The sequence below is a fragment of the Ruditapes philippinarum genome, unplaced genomic scaffold, assembly GCF_026571515.1.
Source record: "Ruditapes philippinarum isolate M1 unplaced genomic scaffold, ASM2657151v2 ctg1190_1_1_1_1, whole genome shotgun sequence".
NCBI classification, from domain to species: Eukaryota; Metazoa; Mollusca; class Bivalvia; order Venerida; family Veneridae; genus Ruditapes; species Ruditapes philippinarum.
The window spans coordinates 36,553-62,400 of NW_026864242.1; positions in this window are offsets into that span (position 1 = coordinate 36,553).

Consider the following 25,848-nt stretch of genomic DNA (forward strand, 5'->3'; position numbering starts at 1 on the left):
AATATTATGATGTATCGACGCAGATTAAAAAGTACTAAAAGTTCGAAATTCGATTTTTATTTTATCATCAGCAAGCGTAACTTTCCGCAAATGGCATTTCGTGATTTTAATGGATCTGTCTATATTAGATTATAACAGTTCACTGGGCGCAACTTATCTTATTTCATCTGTACCATCTGCGACAGTAAACTTAATTATTCATCGGCAAGCGACAATAACCGATTTCAAGAAAAATCATTGACACATGATCCCATTCAAATATGGGCCGTTTTATATAAAAATATCGATTGAACTCGCTCTCGATACAACTATTGACAAAGAGAAAAAAGTAGTCCGGTCAAAAACAATGGATTGATGTGACCGGGCGATTCGACAGATTACAATCAAACGCGCTATTTTTGTGTTTCCAATACGGCGTACTTTCGTATCTGCGGGACACTATTTTTAAACTTGCATTCATTATACATAAACAATAAAAGCGAACTGAAAAAGAAGAAAATGGTTTCTTGATTATGACTGTGATGGATCGATGATGATTAATGTGTGCTTTTCTTGTGGAATTAAGCAATGTCTAGCATGACTTATGAATATTTTATATAAATATGTATGTGTCACCTGAATTGTGGAGTGAATAAGCGTTGTTAACAGCGATATATTTTTATAATATCTTTATCTTTTTTATACGTGGGATTTAAAAAGAATTTTTTTTAGAACGGAGAAAAACGAAACATTACTGATACAAGCGACTTAGATAAGCGGCACAAAAGGTCCGTCCATAGAATACTAGTATATGTAAATTTAAAAATATTACAAAACAATATCGTCATAATTATTTATCAATGGAAATTCACTACTGAGTACAAAGTTATGGATATTCTTATGATTTTAAACTTAAAGGCTAAATGAAAATAAAATCTGATGAAAACATTAAAAAAAACATAAAAAAGATTTAAGAATGGTAGCTATAAATATAGCCAGAATACAAATGTTGAATTTCCGTGTTTTAGCCGATTATCGAACCGCACGCGATCCCCCAGACGAATAAATAGCTATAGGAAAACATTTATTTCACACTTAAATGAATGATAAAATCATATCTTCTGCTGTAAAAAGATAAAACGATATGTTCAATATGTTCAAGTTAATGTCTTATTTTACCAGAAAAATTGACCATCTGTCACGTTGTTCAGCTGAATGATCAAATGTGTAACCCATTGACCCCCCCCCCCCCCCAAAAAAAAAAAAAAAAAAAAAAAAAAAAAAAAAAAGAATTAACCCAACGCAAAACAACAACAACAACAAACACAACAAAAATACCTTTTAGATAAAGCTGAAATATATATATATTTTTTATTTTCATCTTTTATAATGTATCAAAGACTTTATGTCAAACGATCATATCTCCTTGATTTGAACCTACTTTATGTGAATTATAAATATCGCAACACCCGTTGGCGTCATATGTTTTGCATCGAATCGACACCATTTTTATAGAAATCCATACCACAGTCCAATATACACTCACTATTTTACATATTGAAAATTGTAAAATAACGGAATTTGATTAAATTGGCATTAAGCAGTAATTGCATTTTATTCGGAAATAGAAACTGATAGTGCTCGTGCATCACGTGCATTTCTGAATATTAAGAACCAGCAATTACCTTTAACATTATAAGAGATAAAATAACTCCGAAATTCGTTAAATGCACGTAACTATCGTGCATCAAAAACTCGAGATATATTTTAATAAGATTTCTGAAAACAAAAATAGATTTGCATGTTACAGTTTCACAGGTTGTACCCTTCTTGGCACCGGTTATCATACATCTATCAAAACGTGTAAAATAACATTTTGTGATTAATTTGGCATTAATCAGTAATTTCGTATTATCTTGAATCAGAAAGTAATTTTACTCGTGCAACACGTGTTTATCGGAAGAATCAGAAAAACAGTTATGTTGAATAAAATAACCGCAAATTTACTTCGATAGGGTATTTTTCAAATGTACGTGACTATCGTGAAGTAAGAACTAAGACAGTATTTCACAGTTTACGGAACTGTGCCCTTCCAGACACCACTTTTAATTCACAATCTAAGAATGGTTGCCCGATATTATTAGAAACATTCCCTCTAGTGTTGATTGGTTTTCTTGACCTTGTCAGAATGTCAGGCTATAAATAGATTTTCTGCGGAAATAGACACAAGAGATTGTCTGATAGGAGAACACAAAATTGCTTCTTAGTAATTCACCTTTAACAATAGACACTTTTAAAGTAGCAATTTCTAATTTGTTTATTACTATCCGACAATCTGCGTGTTCGATTGGAAATAATAATCTTACAAATGTCAATCGATCTAACTGACATCTAGTATTGTTGTAAGCGCTGCATATATTTACCAGCTTATTATACGTATTTATTTAACACCTTGTAAAATATTACCAATGAACTGTCGGATCTAGTCTAATCAATGATTTTTCTATAGTTCAACAAATCCATATCAAATGCATATCGTACCCTATATAGCCTCGATGTTATATTCAGTGTCCAAAAGATTTTTATCAAACGCTCTATCTGGCTTTGTTTCAGTTTCAGAGTCCAAAAATCCATATCAAATTTTATTGTACATGTATGTAGTAAAAATGTGTCGAAATGTCAAAAATTGGGGTCTGTATAGTAAAGAAGTCATTGTACAGTTTTGAGTACAATACTGATTCTATTGGACTAGTTTGATTTGTTTGTTTGATTGGGTTTTACGTCAGGCCGACACAGTATAGGTCATTTAGCGACGTTCCAGCTTTACTGGTAGAGGAAGACCTCAGGCGCCCTTCCGTGCATTATTTCAAGCACGAACGGGCACCTGAGTAGAACCACCGACGTTCCGTAAGCTAGTTTATTGGACTAGTACACAGCTGCTTACCATGTACAAGAATCAGCAAGCTCGTCGTTTGATATAAGTTTCAAAGCTGAGTACTAGTCCAATATAATTCATTTATTATTGTACTCAAAAATGTACTATAACCTCATAACCTTCATATGAATTGTTCTGACGAAAAGCAAAGTTTTTACTCTTTCAATTCATATGTTTTGGACACGATTTTCATTTCTTTATTTTGACTGTTCTTTTAAGTGCTTCATGCATTCATTGACAATTTGAACTTAATAATAGTTTTACAGTTATTCCACGGGCAAAAATATTGTCGCTTACATACTTACAAAGATGCTAATAATTACTGTGAAAATATCTTCTAGATTACAGACTTATTGTTTATTCAAACACAATTTTGTTAGGGACTCAGTACATGAAAACAAATATAGAGTAGCACTTCTTAGGTTTAGAACCTCTTCACACAGTCTTTTCATGAAACAGGAAGGTATGATAATACCCAACGTAAAGACAGAATATTCAAATCATGTAACATGAGAAAAATTGAAAATGAATACCACTTTTTCCTTGTTTGTCCGCACTACAGAGATCTTAGAATAATTTTTTTTAACATATATATGTCATTGTCAAATTGTCATTTGCCTAATGTGCATAAATTTGATAATCTTTTATAATCTAGACCAAAGAAAACATTGTTAGCATTGTCATTGTTTTTTATTTTGCAAATCAGAAACGTTTTTCTTGAAACATTTAACAGTAAAACAATATGAACAACACAGAGAAAACTATGTTGTGTGAAAGTGTAAGATTGTTCCTTTTTTGGTAAATATTTAAAACTTCGGAAAATGGTTCTGTTTCTTGTTGATTGTGTATATGTTTATTTATTTATCTATATTTTTGTGGTTATAAACATTGCACTATGTTTTATGCTTAATTATCTTCGAATCCGTATTCTATTGTTTATTGTTTTATTGTGCGCGCGTCAGTGGGCGCGTGGTTAAGGTGGAGGACATCAAACTACTTGCATTTCACTGATGTGGATTCGAAATCCCGACGGGACCTTTAATTCTTTCATGTTAGGAAGCTATCCAGCTAGCTTACGGAACGCTGTTACCCGTTTGTGACTGAAATAATGCAAGGATGGGGCACCTGAGGTCTTTCTTTACCAGTAAAGCTGGAAAGTCGCTATATGAGCTTTATTGTGTTGGTGCGATGTAAAACTCAATCACAAAATATTGTGATGTAAAGCTGTACTATCTACCGGGTATTATGTATAAAATATTTTTATTCTCTAATTTGTTAATTATCTCGCCTTATCATTTAGCATGTTTGATATATATATATATATATATATATATATATATATATATATATATATATATATATATATATATATATATATATATATATATATATATATATATATATATATATATATATCCTTATGGTTAAGTTGGCCGTATGACAAATATAAACTAGTTATCATATAAGTTATCATATAGTTAATAGATGGAATTAGGACGGCTATCTGTGCTCAGAGTTGTAATAAGGTTATATTAACCTCGGTGATAAATAGATCCACATATGAACGATTGATGATGTAGATTATTATGTCTGGACCATGTCGGATTGTCTATGAGAAAATAATTTCCCAACAGTAATAAAAACAACACGTCAGTGAGATTTGTTGAAGATGCTCACTGCTCTTGGATGAATTTCATATTAAATAAAAATTTCAACAGTGTATAATAACCTCTCATTATCACTTATTCTAGGTTTATCCCGCACAAGGATGACAACATTTGTATTAATAACAACTCCCGTCGACGTCAAAAAAGTCTGTACACGCATAGATGAATTATTTTTATAGTAAAGGCAGAATAAAAGGGGAATCGACATGATTGCAAAAGACATAAATTCACTATTTACTTACTTAACTACAATCAGAAAAACTAGCATTACATGTATTTATTGTTTGTCATTGAGGATTAGACAATGATTAAGCCCTTAAATATCTTGTCTATCGGGAGAATCAGTATAGCAATTATCTGCAAAATAGTAATTTATAGAATAACTCCGATGTGTGTGGTATTTATAAAATACACGTGACTATCGTGCAATTAAGATTGCAAACTGCACAATAAACAATCAAAGCACAGAAGGCGCTGAATTTGTTTGGGTCTAAGAATGTCAGAAAGGTGAAGGTTGTGAGATTATAAACCAATTTGTTTTTGTATAGTGCCACCAATGCTTTCCAGTGTTTTAACTGTAGTAAATTGGCTATAAGACTAATAACAACACTGATTGTCAATTGAATGTTTATTTGCCTTAAAAAAATGAGTTGCCTCAACTGGGATTGGAACTCCAGACCTCTCGCTTCATATGCGAGCGTGCAAACCCCTCGGCCACGGTGAAGTTATCTGTTCACAGTCTGAAGAAAACCATATTATTCTAAATAAAGGTTTGTAACTCTTATTATTTCGACGCTAAACCTGTTGTTTAACACAGATGTAAATAATCATGGAGCTTACTGTAAGCATGTATATTTATAAGGAACGAAACAATGTTAGAAATTTTCGACCATTCGGGAACTACTTTGCTTGAAAATTAATGCGCCTGTCATTTGACAATCTTTACGCATTGATCACCACTGAATATTTCGGCGTTAGTGTACATATAAAGGGAAGTAACCGCTTCAAAAAGTGCACTACTTTAGGCATTTGCAATTAACAGCATTAGGCTCTGAAATTTCACTACCATTATTTGTTTGGTCTGACGACCCAAACAGATAAAAACAGGTTTTGTATTAACCGTATATAAAAATTAATAGCAGAAACATTATTTCCAGTGTTGATTTGTTGGCTTGACATTGTCAGATTGTCAGGCTATAAATATATTCTGTTCGAAAATAGACACAAGAGATTGTCTGATGATATTGCCTCTTATCATTTGACCTTTAACAATAGACACTTTTAAAGTAGCAGTTTCTAATTTGTTTATTACTATCCGACAATCTGCGATTTCTTTGTGGCTATTGGAGATAAATTCATCTGTCTAGCAAATGCATTTTTATCGCTTTATTGACATCTAGTGTTATAAAGAGCGCTTAGTAGAACAAAGCGTAATATGCTTAAACTGCATTGTTTCATGCACCGTCCGGTTAGCTCATCAGGTTCGATTCCCGGACGGTGTAACTCACTTCATGAAATTCTTTCTACGGTAATTCGCACTGTACTCTTGCAATAGTGAAGCCAACTACATGAATAGTACTGCTTGACAACCTGCCCAGGAACGATGTGGTGGCTGAAATGTGATCTGGTGAATTCAATGTGGCTTACTGATCTGGAGTGAAAACTACTTACGCCACCACTGCATTGTTTAATTGAAAAAATACAGGCATTTGTACCAGGAACTTATTTTAACTTCTGATGATGTTTGTAAAATAATCTAAACATTTTCATTTATTTCAGTTGATTTTTTAGATTTAAAAATCCTTCAAAAATGTGATATAAATACAAAAATGTTACGTGATAGATTCTATTTTTTGTGTGTATATTATGAATAATGTCAATCAATTTACTTATTCATAAAGGCAGAAAAACAATAATTGAGATCAATTTGATAGAATATATTTACGATTTTTTAAATTCAAATTCAAAGCGTTAGCAATATCTATCATGCCGATGGAATAATGAGGTGTCCAAAGGATTCAGGGTTACCATAAAGTTAAATTAAGCTAAAAGATGAAAAGATGTTAGTAGGATAGCTACAAATACTCGTATAGCCAAACAACAGTTGGTAAATAATGGTAATTTAGCCGATTACCGATTACCGATCTCCGATGTGATGCAACTCGTATTTAACAGTTGAAATGAACTATAAAATATTTTACAACAATATGTTCATGTGATATGGTTAGTTTACCAGAAAGTGGCAAGCTTTTCTAGGTGTCGATCTGTCTATATGACGCTTGGTCAGCTTTGGGAAATATGTTGCCGTTGAAAACATTTTACCATTCTATTTCCAGTTAAACGCTTTAAAAACCCATATACATTTTCACTTTCACCATTTCGTGACATCTCCCCCAAGAATGCACCAAAAACTAAATGTTTAATGGTCCCTAATTGAAATGCATGTTAGTTATAAATGTCCATCGCAAATTTTACCAAGACGTCAATGGCTTATTTTCAAATGCATGCAATTCTCGTACTGCAAAGACTGTAGATAGACTTCGTATGACTACAACAGTACATTTGGTTATTACAGTTTACGAAATTATGCCCTTCTGGACACCGCTTTTGATACAACAAAAATAATGTTACAATCTAAAACTGGCAAATCTAAGATATAAGCAGAAACATTATTACCATTGTTAATTTGTTGTCTTAACTTTGTCAGAATGTCAGGCTATAAATAGATTTTGTACGTTAATAGACACAAGAGATTATCTGATACGAGAACACAATATTATTTCTTAGTAAATGACCTTTAACAATAGACACTTTGAAAGGAACAGTTTTTAATTTATCTGGGAATCTGCTAATTTCCTGAGTCGATTGGGAAAAAAATCATCTTACTCGCAATTGTCAATCTATCTAATTGACATTAATTGTTACTGTAAGCCTTACATATATTTACTGGTTAATAGAACAAAATGCAATAAAATCATGCCGGTTATAAACATTGCACTGTTTAATACTTATCTGTTTGTTCAAATGCCAAAAATAAACTCTAGGATAGTGTTTTATGTTCACGGTTTTCTTTTATTTGCTTTGACTATTGTCAGATAGGATAGTGCTATTTATTTGATAAACTCTAGGATAGTGTTTTATGTTCACGGTTTTCTTTTATTTGCTTTGACTATTGTCAGATAGGATAGTGCTATTTATTTGATTATTCTGAAAATAACATTGTGAAAATGATCTAAAAAAAAATAACAAGTTATAAATCCTGATTGTTATCAAATGATTATCAAATCTCGAAAGTTATTTCCAGTCCTGCATTACTGTGAATATGCAATCAAATCATTATTTTCATTTTATTTGATGTGTGATGTATTCAATGTATTATCTTTGTAAAATCTCTACCTGATACAATGATTTTAAAATTCTCAAAGGTCAATTTACTGGTTGAAAAATGTACACTAGGCACATTAAACTGATTAAATAGTAAACATAAATTGTCTGGTTTCATCTTTAGAATTGAGTAATACCAACGGAAGATTATTTGTGTTCAGTAAAGTAACCTCGGTGAGAAATAGACCTGACGTTGAAGGTTATTTGTCTGGGCCATGCCTATGAATTATAATTGTAAAACAGTAATATAAATGGCTTCTCAATAAAAATTGTATACTTGTATATTGTAAAATTGTAAAAAAATTGTACCTGACTGTGGAGAATAACTACAGTTTATACTATAAATAATGGTTTCTTGACATAGATATTTTTTTGTATAATAACATTGTTGTACTAGTTAACATAATGCGCACAAATTATTTTGTTCATCAATAAAGGTCATGCGTAATATGAAACAATTCATAATTATAAACAGCAAATTGGCAAATGAAAAATATAATCAACACATGCAAGGAAAGGATCAATAGAATATTCAACAAAGCTCATATTATGAGAATTATTATATTTGTAACGGCATCAAATAAAAACAACAATTCGCTTTATGATGATATAATCTGCACATAGCTATTTATAGTTATTGAGAATCCCTACACACATGCTGTTATCAATTGCAGACAAACAAGTAAACAAGATCCAATTTGCAGACTTGCAAAACATACAGACGACAAGCAAAACATACATGCAAACAAGTTGCAATTACTCTTGCAACCGGCCAGAAAAATATGTTATAGCAGACGACAAATAAAAGTAGCAGACATCACTTAATTGTTTTGGCACGTAACTCCATTTATATGGTTACATCAAATTAAAAACACTTATCACTCGTCTAACATACATTAAAGATTATCGGGTAATTAGGAAACTTATTCTTTTAACAACAATAATGTTATCTCCTTGTTCTATATCTATGTTAGGTGTGATTGAGGTTTTAACAAAAGCCCAAATAAGTGTCGTTCAACACATAGATCACATCACATAAGATCTGTGATATTGTCAGAACCTCGGATGTTATCAAATTCCTGCATTCACTAGCTATAAATCGGTCATCGGAAACAAGTTCATTGACCTTCTATTGTCTAGGCATAAAAACATATTTGTATCTTGTATGACCAAATCAGAATATGAGTGACAAATTGCACTGATAATTCAACAGTTCTATAATCTCAAATCAGGAAGAGTGAAATATAAACGTTATATTTATTTTGGTACCAAATTTAAAATTAATATGACTATGATGGCTGATTTATGTCATGTCGAATTTTCCCTCCGCGGGGCTCAATGCGAACGCGCGATAAAGTCACAATAAAAGATGAATTCATAATTAAACTTATTTCAAATAAATGTCATTTGAAGCTGGATATCATTGAAATAAAGACTTTCATAGTAATCTAGTCCTCAACAGTATTCATTACGTATTGAAATAGCAATGTATTTACTTGGACGGTTCACCTGCTTTTTCAAGTCCCTTTGCCGAATAGTTGACGCTACGAGTACAATATATATTTGGGTTTTGAACTTGTTGATGGCTTAAATGCGAGTATACAGCTGGAATGAGATAAATAATTATGATTTTATCTTTATAGATACTTTAGAAAATATTTCTCATATACAAAGAGATCGGAAAATGCCCATTGACAGCATTACATAAAATTCATCAGATAATTAATTACTTAAAAATCAATTAGCATTTCATTGAATATCTGCATGACATTAAAATGTACATTCAGCTGTTAAAATTGACACGAGTTATACAAAATGATTTTAGCATTTAATGTGAATTGAATTTGTTCCCAGCATTCCTTTGAATGTCATAGTTTTAACTAGCTTCTGATATATGGATGGTAATTAGTATTTTCTGAAAATCAGCCATTTTCCCTCGTTGTTGAAGGGAGGGCAAATTTGCTCTTATCATTTCCAGACGACAATCAAAACAAACAAATAATCAAAAGAATAATTGTGTTGGCAATAAATAATACGTATATTTATATAAAATTATAAACAATTGGTACTATCTAAATACGTGTTCAAGAGTGCCGGGAAGTTCGAAAATTTATTTTTTCAACCTTGGACGAATTATATAATCGGAGACCCTTCTAAACAGAACCGATGATTATATAATGATATACGAAAAAAAACAAAAAAAAAAACAAACAAACAACAACAACAAAAAACATAAAAAAACAAACAAATAAAACGCTCGAGTGAAATGGCATAAAACATTCATTATATGCAATTTCAGATAATTATATGAAGCACTTATAGCAATATTTCAATTTACTAAAACGACCAAAAATCTATCGACAATACCAATACCAAACTGCATCAGGTATGTCGATAAGTCAAATAAGGAGGGATGTTGCATTTTTTCAGTATCCCTCATTTACAGACTCACTCAAACCGAGTTGGCAATTTTCATGTAATTTTGCTGATTTTAATGCTTCCTAGGGATCACTTTTTCCAGATATTTATACACCATAAAAGCAGGTGTCAAGTGCTGTGTGGCAGCCGAAAAAAAGTCGTCCCGCACTTCACTTCAGTGTTGTTGTATTTTTCTGGTCCTTCGGGATCGTTGGTTCCAGTGCTGTTTATTAACATGCTTCTTATTGACTGAAAGGGAAAAATAAAGACCCTTATATAAAATTATCTCTTTTATTGGTCGTCATTTATTTCATACTGTTTCTATTTAGTTATGTAAAACAACGATATTCACGTGGATTATAGTAATTGTAAATTATATTTTGGTGAATCTGTATGCTTTAAAAATCATTTTCAAAAGCGATTTTTTCGTCCTAGTACATAAAACAAAACTAATATCTCTAAAAAATTAATTTTTAAATGTCGAAAAGCGTCCATTGGTGGTTGAATGCCACATTTCAATTGAAAGTCAATCATTGACAAAAAATTAACTCGCATGCCATTGCTATTATTTGTAAACATAAGAATATGGTAGAACTCAAACTCAAATGATAGAATTTAGTTTTGACATACCACATTCATAATAGTATCATATATTTTTTTTATACATGCATATGCACAGACATTGCTACTGATTGTAGATTCGATTCGTCTGGACCTTATTGGAATATCTAAACACTGAAGATAACTACACAAACATTTATGTCTAGATTTAACAGCAAAATGGCAATAGGAACATCTCGGCTATTATTTATAATAACCCGGATGAAATACTTGATAAGTACTCCTACCGCTTGAAACAAAAACAGAGAGAGTAATTTTCGATAATGCACTGAACAGAAAAAACGGAATTCCTAAATAACACATCAAAACGAAAAAAATTAAACTGTTGCAGGCTCGGTTTGATTGAGTCTGTTCATAAACGGTACTGTGTAATCTACCGTCTACGCCCCCAGCATATCAACGCTCCCTAGCACCGGCTTAGGCAGAATTCAACATTAAAACATGAAAATAAAATTATGACAAATGCATATATTTGACATCCAAAGGAAAATAAAGTTTGTTTTGGTACAATTATGATTAAAAATATGTCTGACAATCAAAAATAATTTTAAAAAAATTCCCACTGATGTAATGTTTGATCTATAGTTCAATGTCTGTAAATCAATATGATATTGTTACTTTCAATTTATTTTTGTAAAATTGTCTATTTTCGTCCTGGTATATAAAGTAAGTACACTTGCTGGACAGGCCACAAAGGCAATATTTAGAATGAATAAGTATTTATTTAAATTTACAGATATATCTGTTAAACATAGGTTAGAACTTTTTTGACAAACTTGTTTCTCCTATTCCTAATTATAGTTCCGAGGTTTGGGGTTTTATACCTGGGAAATCTATTGAAAGGTTGCACATGCAGTTCTGTAAAAATATGTTAGGTGTTAAGAAAACGATTCAAAACGATTTCATTTATGGTGAACTGGGTAGGCTTTCTTTTCAAAATATAAGATATTTCAACATAATTAAATTCTGGTTAAAAATTGTGAATCTAAATGATAATTAATATGTTAGAAAAGTGTACCTTATGATAAAAGAAGATATAGACAATAATCCTAATCACAAAAACTGGTGTTCTCTTGTAAGAAATTTACTTAGTAATCTTGGTTTTTATGATGCATGGCTTTTTCAAACTGTTGGAAACACAAATGTATTTTTGAATCTAGTGCAGCAAAGAATTAAAGATCAATTTTTACAGAATTGGGATAGTAGACTTCAAATTTCTAGTAGAGCTACTTTTTATAGGTGCATTTCAAATTTTCAACTACAGCCATACTTAAGCTTAATTAACATTAGAAAGTATCGCATATGTATTTCAAAATTAAGGGTATCGTCTCATAGATTGAATATAGAAATGGGAAGATGGACGAAACCTACATGCACTCCTTTGAATGAAAGAATATGTTATAATTGCAATGTCATAGAAGATGAATATCATTTTGTTTTAGAATGTGCAATGTATAATCTCATACGAAAGAAGTATATATCTTGTTATTATTGGCGACGTCCAAATATGTTAAAATTAACAGAGCTATTTAATTCTGAGAACTTGAAAATAATAAGAAATCTGAGTATTTTTGTCAATAAAGCTTTCGAAATAAGAACAAGCATACTTTTTAATATTCAGACATGAATTGTATCATGCATTAATCATTGTTATTATTTGAATCTCACATACAAAGGTTTATTAATTAACTATCAAACCGTTCATCATATTTGCTATCAGAAGTCTTGTGTTTCGTTTTTGTAACAAGACTTCATTTTCCTTCACATAAATCATTTTAAATTTTTGATATTGAGCATACTTTGTAATATGTTTTCTATGGATCTTTCACACTTTATCTTGATACTTTCGAACGTCAAGATAGAGGTAACTAGGATCTACGGATTGATTTTATAGAGACTCCTTAACTATTATTATTGACAAGCTCATCTGGTAGTAGTTACCGAAATTATACTCAGATACGACGATCACACATTTTGCTACTATTCTATTTGTGCTAGTGAATATATAAAATTATCACATGTTATTGTATTCAGAAAATTTATAATAATGTGCATTGCTTTATATAGAAATAAAATATTTGTATGCTAACATTTACTTCGGATGAATTGTAGCAGATAATAATGTTAAATATTTATCATGTACTTAACTGCTGATTTCTTTATGCATGTATTCATTTTATGTTAATATGTTGATTACTTGTAAATATATTGTCCTCATGGGTCTATGACCTTCTGGAATTTACTTGAATAAAATCTAAAAAAATCTATAAAAAATAATGTAAAAGCAAAAGTAGTATCCTACAAGATAATTAATTTCTAAAAATCATAAAGCCACAATATCAACTATTTACAAATCGAGTGTCCTTTTTTACTGGTTGAATGCCATAACATGATTAAAACAATGACAAGTAAATAATTGGCATGCCATATGATAATCAAAAATTGTTAATATTGAAATGGGTTTACATGAAAAACACTCAAGATAAATGAGACAAAAAATGTATACATTTTAAGCCATGACTTTTAAACAAGAATGATTTTTCTTGAAAAGATGCAGCTTTACCATATGTTGCTCTTCGCTGTCGATCTTTTTTCTCACATTTTAGTCTTTAAACTACAGTTGACCATCAATAAGTCGAAATCGCATAACTCAAAATTCCTATTAGTCGAAGAATTTCTAAAGTCTCGTCAAATTCCCTACTTTATCTTTGTATTTTGAGTCGTGTGGCGGCCGAAAAGTGCTCCCTGTTTACTTAGACAATGTTGTTATATTGTTATATTTTCATCCTCAATGAACAGTTTCGGCGTTCACGGCTTTTTCTTTCCTATAAAAACTGCGTTTCGGTAACGTTACTCCGATCCCCGTCGATCTTTAATCTTCTTCTTTAAGTTATACGAATCATTATCAAAATGATATTTATTATTAACTTCTAATATTTATTCATTCATTAAGACATACCCCTTAAACATACTGATGTTGGAAGCTTATTTGAATGATCAAATTTCATATAATAATCAAATGAAAGTAACAATATAATGGCAAATGGTACAAAGTGCGCTTTTTCGTTTTCTTCATTTTATACTTGTGAAGTGAATGCTTACGGATGAAGATGAAAAATGAATATAAGTATAGTGAAATATTTGAACATTTTGTAAAATGAAATATAGTATACAAAGCTGATATGGTAATTATACTCCTGTATATAACATGTTTGCTGTGCTTTGTTGCTAGTTTGTTCTTCTTTTTTTTTAATTCAAGCACTTTTTAGTAAGCATATATAATTATACCGGTATGTGGTATAATGAGTTATCAGTCAATACGTGACAGATACTCAACCTTGTGCATATTGTTTTCACAATTAGTGTATCGACAATCATGTTTTATCTGCTACCGGCTGGTGAATCCAGAACTTCAATTCATAGCGCTAAGATAAGGATATTTTTTCTTAATTGACTACTTTCAAGGAATTCACTGAACGAAAGAGATATTGCGGGGAGAGTAAATTAACTCAGGTGTTCCTACAATATATGATTTGTTAAATTATTCTTTTATCGTGCATTTACACGATAAAACGTCGTTTCATGTGTGAATTGGAAAGCGCGATAACTTTATATATAATAATTTCTTGCAAAACAAAATTCACAAGTAAAGCTTAAATGAGCATGTAAAGATTCTCATCTGATGTGAAATACATTTGCATTGACAAAGGTTCCTGTTATTCAATGCGGATTTGATTGATGACCAAACATCAAGTGCATGATATGATGTGTTATGTTACAATGATTTGCATTCTTTATGATTTTACGCATTGTATTTCGACGTTTTTCTTTAAGTGCGTGAATGGTATTTTTTTCAACTTATAACAGTGATAAATCCAATACCGTAAATGATTGTATTCATTATGATAAATATACGAATAAATTATACGAATAAGTTTGTATCTTAATATACTAAATTATACCACTGAGTTGGCTCTGCTAAATTGAAATAATGCTGACTTTCTTTACATTTTTAGATATATAGATCGATATTAATATCGCATACATCGTATGATTTACCATAGTATATTAACGAAATTGTGGCCTTTGTACTTGAAAAAGAAAAAAGAAAATAAGTAAAACAATTATTCAAACAATACATTACGTTTCTAAAATGTTGAAGTAGCTCGCGCTTTATTGTTATAATTATTTCCACATTCATGGTGGTTTAATGCATATCCTATGGTTCTATTAAATATTTTGGCGAATGTCCGTTTTACTATCTCCAAATGTTATAAATGTTTCAATTTGCAATCATTCACTATTGTTTCTGAACGTTTTATAGTAATGCAGCTTAACTCATGTTGAAAAAGGCTGATTAAATATGCATCTGGCATATTGTTTTAAAAATATAAAGACACTTTTCAAAATTGTCGAATAATTATCATGTCACGCTGTAAAAATGAAAATGATTCAGTCCAACTTTGAAGCTATAATGAAATTTATAGGAAAATTAATTTATTAAGTAAAAAGGCAGTTTATATATGCGGAAGAAAAAATATGCCAAGACCGTAGCAGAAGCATATTCATTTTCATCTTTTCACGATGCATTAACACGAAATAACACACGATAATATCTCCTAATTTGAGCTTATTTCTATGCGAAGTATAAATATCGTCAAAACGTGCATTTTAAAATGCCGCTTGTTTGTAACGTCGCTTTTCTTTGAATACCCGTTGCATTTAAATAAAATATGTACACGGCTGCTCTCAATTTAAGATGTAGTTAAATATTAAGGTTGCCAGATATTAGCAGAAGCATTCCATCCAGTGTTTATTGGCTGTCTTGACCTTGTCAGACTGTCAGGCTATAAATAGATTTTCTGCGGAAATAGACACAAGAGATTGTCTGATACGAGAACACAATATTATTTCTTAGTAATTGACCTTTAACAATAAACCCTTTTTAACTAACAATTTCTATTTTGTTCATTACTATCCGGCAATCTGCGATTTCGATTGGAAATAATAATCTTACAAATGACAATCGATTTAACTGACATCTAGTATTGTTGTAAGCCCTGCATATATTTACCAGAATGTAGGACAAAGCATGATATACGTATTTATTTGTACTCCTTATAAAATATAATAAATGAACTATAAGTGTTTGGACCACACGTGATGTACCCATTGAAAACATCATTGGATCCAATCTTATCAACTTAGACTTTATTTTATTTTCTGTAGTCCAACGATTCCGTATTAAATGCATATCGTACCCCATAGCCTTGATGTTATATTCAGTGTCCAAAACATCTATATCAAATGCATAAAACACTCTTCCTGGCCTCATTTTCATTTTCAGGATTCAAAAAATAAATCCACATCAAATTTTATTGTACATGTATGAAGTAAAAGAGTTGTGTCGAAATGTCAAAAATTGGGGTTTTAAGTAAAGAGGTCATTGTACAGTTTTGAGTACAATACTGATGCTATTGGACTAGTAACAATTGCTTACCATATACAAGAATCAGCAAGTTCGTAACCTTCATATGAATTGTTCTGACGAAAAACAAAGAGTTTTTACTATCTAATTAAATTAATGTTATGGACACGATTTTCATTTCTTTATTTTGACTGTTCTTTGATAATGTTTCTACGTACATGCATTCATTGCCAATTTGAACTTAGTAATATTTTTACAGCTATTCCACGGCCTTAACTGTCGCTTTAATACTTACAAAGATACTATTAATTACTATGAAAATGTTGTTTAGAGAAATATTTTGTATTTATGAAGTTACATCGATATTATCTTTTATCGTTGATATAAACTCTTACAAATCGTAGGCATTAAAATGTGTGTTTTTGAAAGCTCTGAGATTAATATCACACGTGTATTATAATACTGTAACACGTTCGTTTGTTTAAAACCTCCATAAGTCATGACGATAACACGAGAGTGACAGGTTTAAGAAATTAAGTAATTGATTCTCGTCATAAATTGGGAAGTTATCTTTCATTCGTATATTGTTAATATTATTATTTTTCGGGGATTTAATCGCACATGTGACGACCTTTTAGTAGAATTGTGTTTTTACTGTATCTAAAATTAACTATATTGTTAATTCTTATGTAAAAGATATTCTATCGAGAAACGGATTGATAAACAATTTGATTTTGAAATTCCAATTAACTCTGTTAAACAGAGATTATTGGACACATTTATGCAAAATTGGTATGCCACAATTAATAATTCTTCTAGATTACAGACTAATTGTTTATTCAAACATAATTTTGTTAGGGAATCAGAATTAGACTCAGTACATGAAAACAAATATAGAGTAGCACTTCTTAGGTTAAGAACCTCTTCACATTTTTATTGAAACAGGAAGATATGATAATACCCAACGTAAAGACAGAATATTCAATCAAGTAACATGAGAAAAATTGAAAATGAATACCACTTTCTCCTTGTTTGTCCGCACTATAGAGATCTAAGAATATTTTTTTAACGTATATATTGTCATTAGCCTAATGTGTATAAATTTGATAATCTTTTATCATCTAGATCAAAGAAAACATTGTTAGCATTGTCAATTTTTATTTTATTTTTTATTTTGCAAATCAGAAACGATTTTCTTGAAACATTTAACAGTAAAACAATATGAACAACACAGAGAAAACTATGTTGTATGAAAGTCTAGGATTGTTTCTTTGTGTATATGTTTTTTTTATATTTTTGTGGCTATAAACATTGCACTGTGTTTTATGCTTAATTATCTTCGAATCCGTATTCTATTGTTAATTATTTTAGCGAGTGGTTAAGATGGAGGACATCAAACTACTTGCATTTCACTGATGTGGATTCGAAATCCCGGCGGGACCTTTAATTCTTTCATGTTAGGAAGCTATCCAGCTAGCTTACGGAACGCTGTTACCCGTTTGTGACTGAAATAATGCAAGGGTGGGGCACCTGAGGTCTTTCTTTACAGTCGCTATATGATCTTTATTATGTTGGTGCGATGTAAAACCCATTCACAAAATGTAAAGCTAAACTATCTACATGGTATTATGTATAATCTCTAATTTGTTAATTGTCTCGCCATTTCATTTAGCATGTTAAATATATCCTTATGGTTAAGTTGGCCGTTGATAAATATAAACTGATTATCATATAAGTCTTTTGCGTCTTATCATTGACCTTTAACAATAGACACTTAAATATAGCAGTTTCTAATTTGTCTATTACTATCCGACAATCTGCGATTTCTTCGTGTCGATTGGAAATAAATTCATCTGTCTAGCAATTAAATAAATGTCAATTTATCGCTTTATTGACATCTAGTGTTATTGAGAGCTCTTAGTAGAACAAAGCGTAATATGCTTAAACTTAATACAAGCAGTGCATTGTTTCATGTTGTTTCGATGCAGATCACTTACGTTGTGATTGATCACTGTACTGCTGCTCGGAATGTACAGGCGTTATCAGTTCAAGACGAAAGTGAAGGCTACTAGTAATGGTAAACTGCTCAAACAGCATGCCCAAGAACGATGCGTTGGCTGACCTGTGCTCTGGTAAATTCATTGTTGATTTGGAATGAACACTAATAACACTACCACTGCATTGTTTCATACATATCTTTATATATGTTTTTATTTGCATTTTAAACTTTTTTATTTTATACTGGTATGTCACAGCAAAAATGTACCTTCAAACTTATGTTTCATTTCTGCACTAAAGAGAAATAATGAAATTAATGGTATTACATTGGTCTATACATGGTGTAGTCTGTGACTTAATTCTGACATAAAGAATCCCAATGCATCATGGATACTGTAATTTCTGCGACATGGTTAATTTTGTATCATACAATACAGTCAAACAAGATTGGAATAATATATTTTCATTTTCGTAAAAGTTTCTTCATTAGGGCGTGTCTTAAAAGAATTGCTAAAACCACATGATTCATTTATGTGGTTACGTGCGAACAATATTATGTAGACATATCATATACTGCAGCGGACGTCCTTTTACAAAGATACCGTTGATTATGTAAATATCGTGAGGAGAAATAATTTATATTTTTATGACGTTATATATAACTGAAATTTACTGTTTTAATTGAAAAAATAATTAAGTAATTAATACTGCGCTCAAGATGTTTCTACATTCTACACATTTTCTTTTATTTCAGTTGATTTTATGTAGATTGATAAATCCTTCAAAATTACGATATAAGTACAAAATGTTATGCGTAAGATGCATGGGAAAGATTCTATTTTCTTGTATAAGAATAAAGTCGTCAATCAATTTACTCTTTTATAAAGGCATGAGATCATTTGATAAAATCTATTTTCGTTTTGTTTTTCTAAATCCAAATACATTAGCAATATTTAGCATGCCGATGGAATAATGAGGTGTCCAAAGGAGGTTATTTGTGTTCAGGATACGATAAGGTTAAGATAAAAAGGTTTTAGTAGGGAAAATAAAAATATAGCCAGACCTCAGATGGTAAATAATGGTAATTAAGCTGATTACCGACCCCACACGATCTCCCAGACGTATAAAATGATGTGATGCAACTCGTATTTTACAGTTGAAAGGAAGGATTAAATATTTTACAACAATATCTTCATCTTATATGGTTAATTTACCAGAAAGTGGCAAGCTGTTCTATGTGTCCATCTGTCTATATGTAATTGACGCTTGGTCAGCTTTATGAAATATGTTACCGTTGAAGACATTTTATCATTCTAAACGCTTTCAAAACCCATATCATTTTTCACTTTCATCATTTCGTGATATCCCTCTCAAGAATGCACCAAAGGCGACTTGTTTAATGTTCCCTTATTTTACTTCATGTTAGTTTTAAACACCCTACGCCAAATTTACTAAGACGTCAAAACGTGTATTCGCCTTAAGATAGTTTTGTACCCTCATTTTTATTCCTTGAAAATAAAGGCAAAAGAGTGTAAAGGTAACAAAATTGTTCTCATAAAATAAATCCTCTGTATTGCTTCCATGTTCGTAAAGCCAAAAACGATAGCCAAAAGTGTAATTAACCAAAACACTTGTATGAACAACGTATTGTTGTTTTCATTTTTTTCTGTTTAGAGACACATAAATACATAACTAGGTTCACATTAACTTCAAATGATAGAGAATATGTATTATCATAGAATCGTTGAATTCATAAAACATGCATGATTTAACACAGTTTATATGTTAAACAGAAATTTATTGTACGGTCTTTTTGGTTGGGTTTTACGTCGCACCAACACTATAATGTCATATGAAGACTTTCAAGATTTACTTAATGACAAAGAACCTAAAAGACTGTAGATAGACTTAATAAGAACAAGAGTTATCGGAATTGTGCCCTTCTAGACACCGCTTTTGATACAACTGTTATGTCAAAATGTAAGAGTGACACTCTAAAATCATATCAGAAGCATTTTCTACGGAAATAGACACAAGAGATTGTCTGATACGAGAACACAATATTGCTTCTTAGTAATTGACCTTTAACAATAGACACTTTTAAAGTAACGGTTTCTAATTTATCCGGGAATCTGCGAATTCCATGTGTCGACTAGGAACAAAATTCATCTCACTCGCAGTTATCAATCTATCTAATTGACATTTATTGTTACTGTAAGCCTTACATATATTTACTTGTTAATAGAACAAAATGCAATAAAAATCATGCCGGTTATAAACATTGCACTGTTTAATACTTATCTGTTTGTTCAAATGCCAAAAATAATCTCTAGAATAGTGTTCTTTGTTCACGGTTTTCATTTATTTGCTTTGACTGTTGTCAGATAGGATAGTGCTATTTATTTGATTATTCTGGAAATAACATTGTGCAAATGATCTGCAATTTAAAAGAAAAACAAGTTATAAGTCCTGATTGTTATCAAATGATTATCAAATCTCGAAAAAAAAATTCCAGTCCTACGTTACTGTGAATATGCAATCAAATCATTGTTTTCATTTTATTTGATGTGTGATGTATTCAATGTATTATCTTTGTAAAATCTCTACCTGATACAATGATTTTAAAATTCTCATAGGTCAATTTACTGGTTGAAAAATGTACACTAGGCACATTAAACTGATTAAATAGTAAACATAAATTGTCTGGTTTCATCTTTAGAATTAGTAATACCGACGGAAGATTATTTGTGTTCAGTAAAGTAAACCTCGGTGAGAAATAGACCTAATGTTGATGTTGTCTGGGCCATGCCTATGAATTATAATTGTAAAACAGTAAATATAAATGGCTTCTCAATAAAAATTGGTTTACTTGTATATTTGTAAAATTGTAAAAAAATTGTACCTGACTGTGGAGAATAACTACAGTTTATACTACAATGTATAAATAATGGTTTCTTGACATAGATTATTTTTTTTGTATAATAACATTTTTGTACTAGTTAACATAATGCGCACAAATTATTTTGTTTCATCAATAAAGGTCATGCGTAATATGAAACAATTCATACTTATAAACAGCAATTGGCAAATGAAAAAAATATAATCAACACATGCAAGGAAAGGATCAATAGAATATTCAACAAAGCTCATATTATGAGAATTATTATATTTGTAACGGCATCAAATAAAAACAACAATTCGCTTTATGATGATATAATCTGCACATAGCTATTTATAAATTGTTTGAGAATCCCTACACACATGCTGTTATCAATTGCAGACAAACAAGTAAACAAATCCAATTTGCAGACTTGCAAAACATTACAGACGACAAGCAAAAGCATACATGCAAACAAGTTGCAATTACTCTTGCAACCGGCCAGAAAAATATGTTATAAGCAGACGACAAATAAAAGTAGCAGACATCACTTAATTGTTTTGGCACGAAAATAACATCCATTTATAATGGTGACATCAAATTAAAAACACTTATCACTCGTCTAACATACATTAAAGATTATCGGGTAATTAGGAAACCTATTCTTTTAACAAACAATAATGTTAACTCCTTGTGCTATATCTATATTATGTGTGACTGATTTAACAAAAAGCCCAAATAAGTGTCGGTCAACACATAGATCACATCACATAAGATCTGTGATATTGTCAGGTCCTCGATGTTATCAAATTCCTGCATTCACGTAGCTATAAATCGGTCATCGGAAAACAAATTCATTGACCTTCTATTGTCTAGGCATAAACAATATCTGTATCTATTATATGACCGTAATCAGAATTCGAGTCACAAATCGCACTGATAATTCAACAGTTCTATAATTCTTCAAGTCAGGAAAAGCCTGAAATTTAAACGTAATATTTTCTTTTTTTTACCAAACTTTATTAATGTGACTTCCCTGATTTGTATGATTTAGTGATTTGTGTTATGTCGAATTTTCCCTCCCTTGGGGCTCAAGGCGAAAAAACACAATAATATTTGACAAATCACAATATAAGATGAATTCATAATTTGAACTTATTTGAAATTAATATTTGTCATTTTAAGCTTGATATTCATTTTTAATAAAACTTTCTAGTCCACAACAGTGTTGTCATAACGTATTGAAAATCGTAATACATTAACTGCGGACGGTTCAAACCTGAATATTTTTTTTCAAATCCTTATGGCCGGATAGTTGAGTGCTACAATATATGTTGGGGTTTGAACTTGCTGATGGCTTAAATGCGAGTGTGCAGCTAGAATGCAGATAAATATGATTTTATCTTTATAGATACATGTACGTTTAGCAAAATTATTCCTCATATTGTACAGAGAGATCAAATACGACCATTGACAGCATTAACATAAAACTGATCAGAAATTTAATTTATGTTAAAAAAAATAATTAGCTTTTCTCATAAATGTTACACATGTTTTGATTTGCATGACATTTTAAATCTATAGATAGCTGGTTTAAAATTGACACGAGTAAATACAAAAAGATTTTCGCATTTTATGTGAATTAAATATCTTCCCAGTATTCCTTTGAATTAATGTCATAGTTTTAACTGGGGCTATCTGATATCATGGATTGTAATCAGTAATTTCTGAAAATCAGCCATTTTCCCTCGGTGTTGAAGGGAGGGCAAATTAAGATAGTTGAAAATATTTAAACAACAAATTAACGATTGATTGGTAGTTAGGAATTCCCGAAAAAAAAAAACCCCATTTTGACGGAATGTATTAAGAGAAAAATGCTTTTCCTTGCCGGTAATGAAAACAACATTCAATAACAATAGTAATAATATTTTTACAGAAAGAGGTTCGTTTAATTCAATTGAAAGATTTTTTTTTCAAAACATCTTTTCATGTGTATCTTTAAATGATATAATTGTGATTACAATGTCAAAATCAGCGACAGCAGCACACTCTTCAAGTAAAAAACCAAGGGATAAATACAAAACGTATGAACAACGAATGTATGCAAAATAGATATGATTATTTTTTTAATACTAGTTTAGGACAACAATAATACACTAAACATTTTTTGTTTTTATGAATAACATAATATGTATATTGCAATCAGCATGGCTACAATAATTCCGAAAATAATTTGCTCTTATCATTTCCAGACGACAAGCAAAACAAACAAATAATCAAAATAATAATTGTGTTGGCACTATATTATACGTATATTTACATTAAATTATAAGTAATTGGTACTATTTTAATACGTGTTTAAGATTGCCAAGAAATTCGAAAGTTTATTTTTTCAACCTTGGAAGAATGATATAATCGCAGAACCGTCTAAACAGAACCGGTGATTATGTAATAATATATGAAAAAAAGACAACAACAACAACAACAACAACAACAACAACAACACAAAAAAACGCTGAAATGAAATGGCATAAAACATTCTTTATAAGCAATTTCAGATAATTTTATAAAGCTCCCATAGTAATATTTCAATTTACTAAAACGACCAAAAATCTATCGACAATACGAATGGCAAACTGCATCACGTGTATCGATAAGTCAACTTAGGAGGGACAGTATCCCTCATGTACAGACTCAATCAAACCGAGTCTGCAATTTTCATGTAATTTTGCTGATTGTAATGCTTCCTTTCCATATATTTATACATCATAACAGCAGATGTCAAGTGTCGTGTGGCAGCCGTAAAAATTTGTCCCGTACTTCACTTCAGTGTTGTTGTATTTTTCTGGTCCTTCGGGATCGTTGATTCCAGTACTGTTTATTAGCATGTTTCTTATTGACTGAAAGGGAAAAATAAAGACCCTAATATAAAATTATCTCTTTCATTGGCCATCATTTATTTCATACTGTTTCTATTTAGTTATGTAATATATAACGATATTCACGTTGATTATAGAAAAAAAACTTTTTTTTCTTAAAAGAATTAATTTTCAAACGTCACAAAGCGATAATATTGATAATGCATTGGTAATTAAATGCCACATTTTAATTGAAAGTAAATCATTGACAAGAAATTATTTCGCAAGTCATTGCTGTCAACAACAAAAAATCGGCACAAGTGAAACAAACTATTAGTTAATTAATTTGAAATATTTATCCTTCCTTTTATTGAAATGTTATATTTAACTAACTAGCGAGTTACTAGACTAAAACAGGCCTTGCAAGGTTTACAATCAAAGATTGTTTTTATAACTATCAGAAGTCTGTATGATACGATTTGTTATCTTAATGATATTTATCTATGACTATTACTGATTGAAATAAAAGCATAAAATAATCAGAACGGGACAAACAAATATTTTTTAGATTTTTTTTGATAAATAAAATATGAATAAATAAATAAATAAATAAAATTGATGAATGAAAAAATAAAATAAATAAATAAATAAATAAATAAATAAATAAATAAATAAATAAATAAATGTTAAGTAGTTCAGTAGTTTAATCACGTTCTTACATGGTACCTTAAAAAACTTATTTTATTACAACGATAAACACTAAAACTAAACATGTTAAGATGTCTAAAGTTATCCAAAAAGACCACTTGTAGTATAACAAAGGCATGCCATTACATGTTAAAGCGTCATAAAATGTTAACACTTATTATGCATATGTTCCGAATTTCGTATCAATACGTCTTAATTTATAGAGAAAATAAACATGGTCTGGTCTGTTGATGGAATTTAGTCTTGACCCTACCACGTTCATCATAGTATCATGTATATGCACAGACATTGCTATTGATTGTAGATTCGATTCGCCTGGACCTTATTGGAATATCTAAATACTGAAAATAACTACATGAACTTTTATGTTTTTATTTCAACAGCAAAGTGGCAATCGGAACATCACGGCTAATATTCATAATAAACTTTAAACTACAGTTGACTCTCAATAAGTCGAAACCGCTTTACTCAAAATTCCTATTAGTCGAAGAATTTCTAAAGTCTCGTCAAATTTTCTTCTTTATCTTTGTATATTGAATCGTGTGGCGGCCGTAAAACGCTCCCTGTTTACTTAGAAAATGTTGTTATAATGTTATATTTTCATCCTCAATGAACAGTTTCGGCGTTCACTGTTTTTTCTTCCCTAAAAAGACTGCGTTTCGGTAACGTTGCACCGATCCGCGTCGATCTTTTGTCTTCTTCTTCAAGTTATACGACAAATTTCATATAATAATCAAATAAAAGTTACAATATAATGGCAATGGTACAAAGTGCACCTTTTCGTTTTCTTCATTTTATATTTGTGAAGTGAATGCTTACGGATGAAGATGAAAAATGAATATAAGTATAGTGAAATATTTGAACATTTTGTAAAATAAAATATAGCATACAAAGCTGATATGGTAATTATACTCATGTGTATAACAAGTTTGTTGTTCTTGGTTGCTGGTTTGTTATTCATTTTTTAAAGTCAA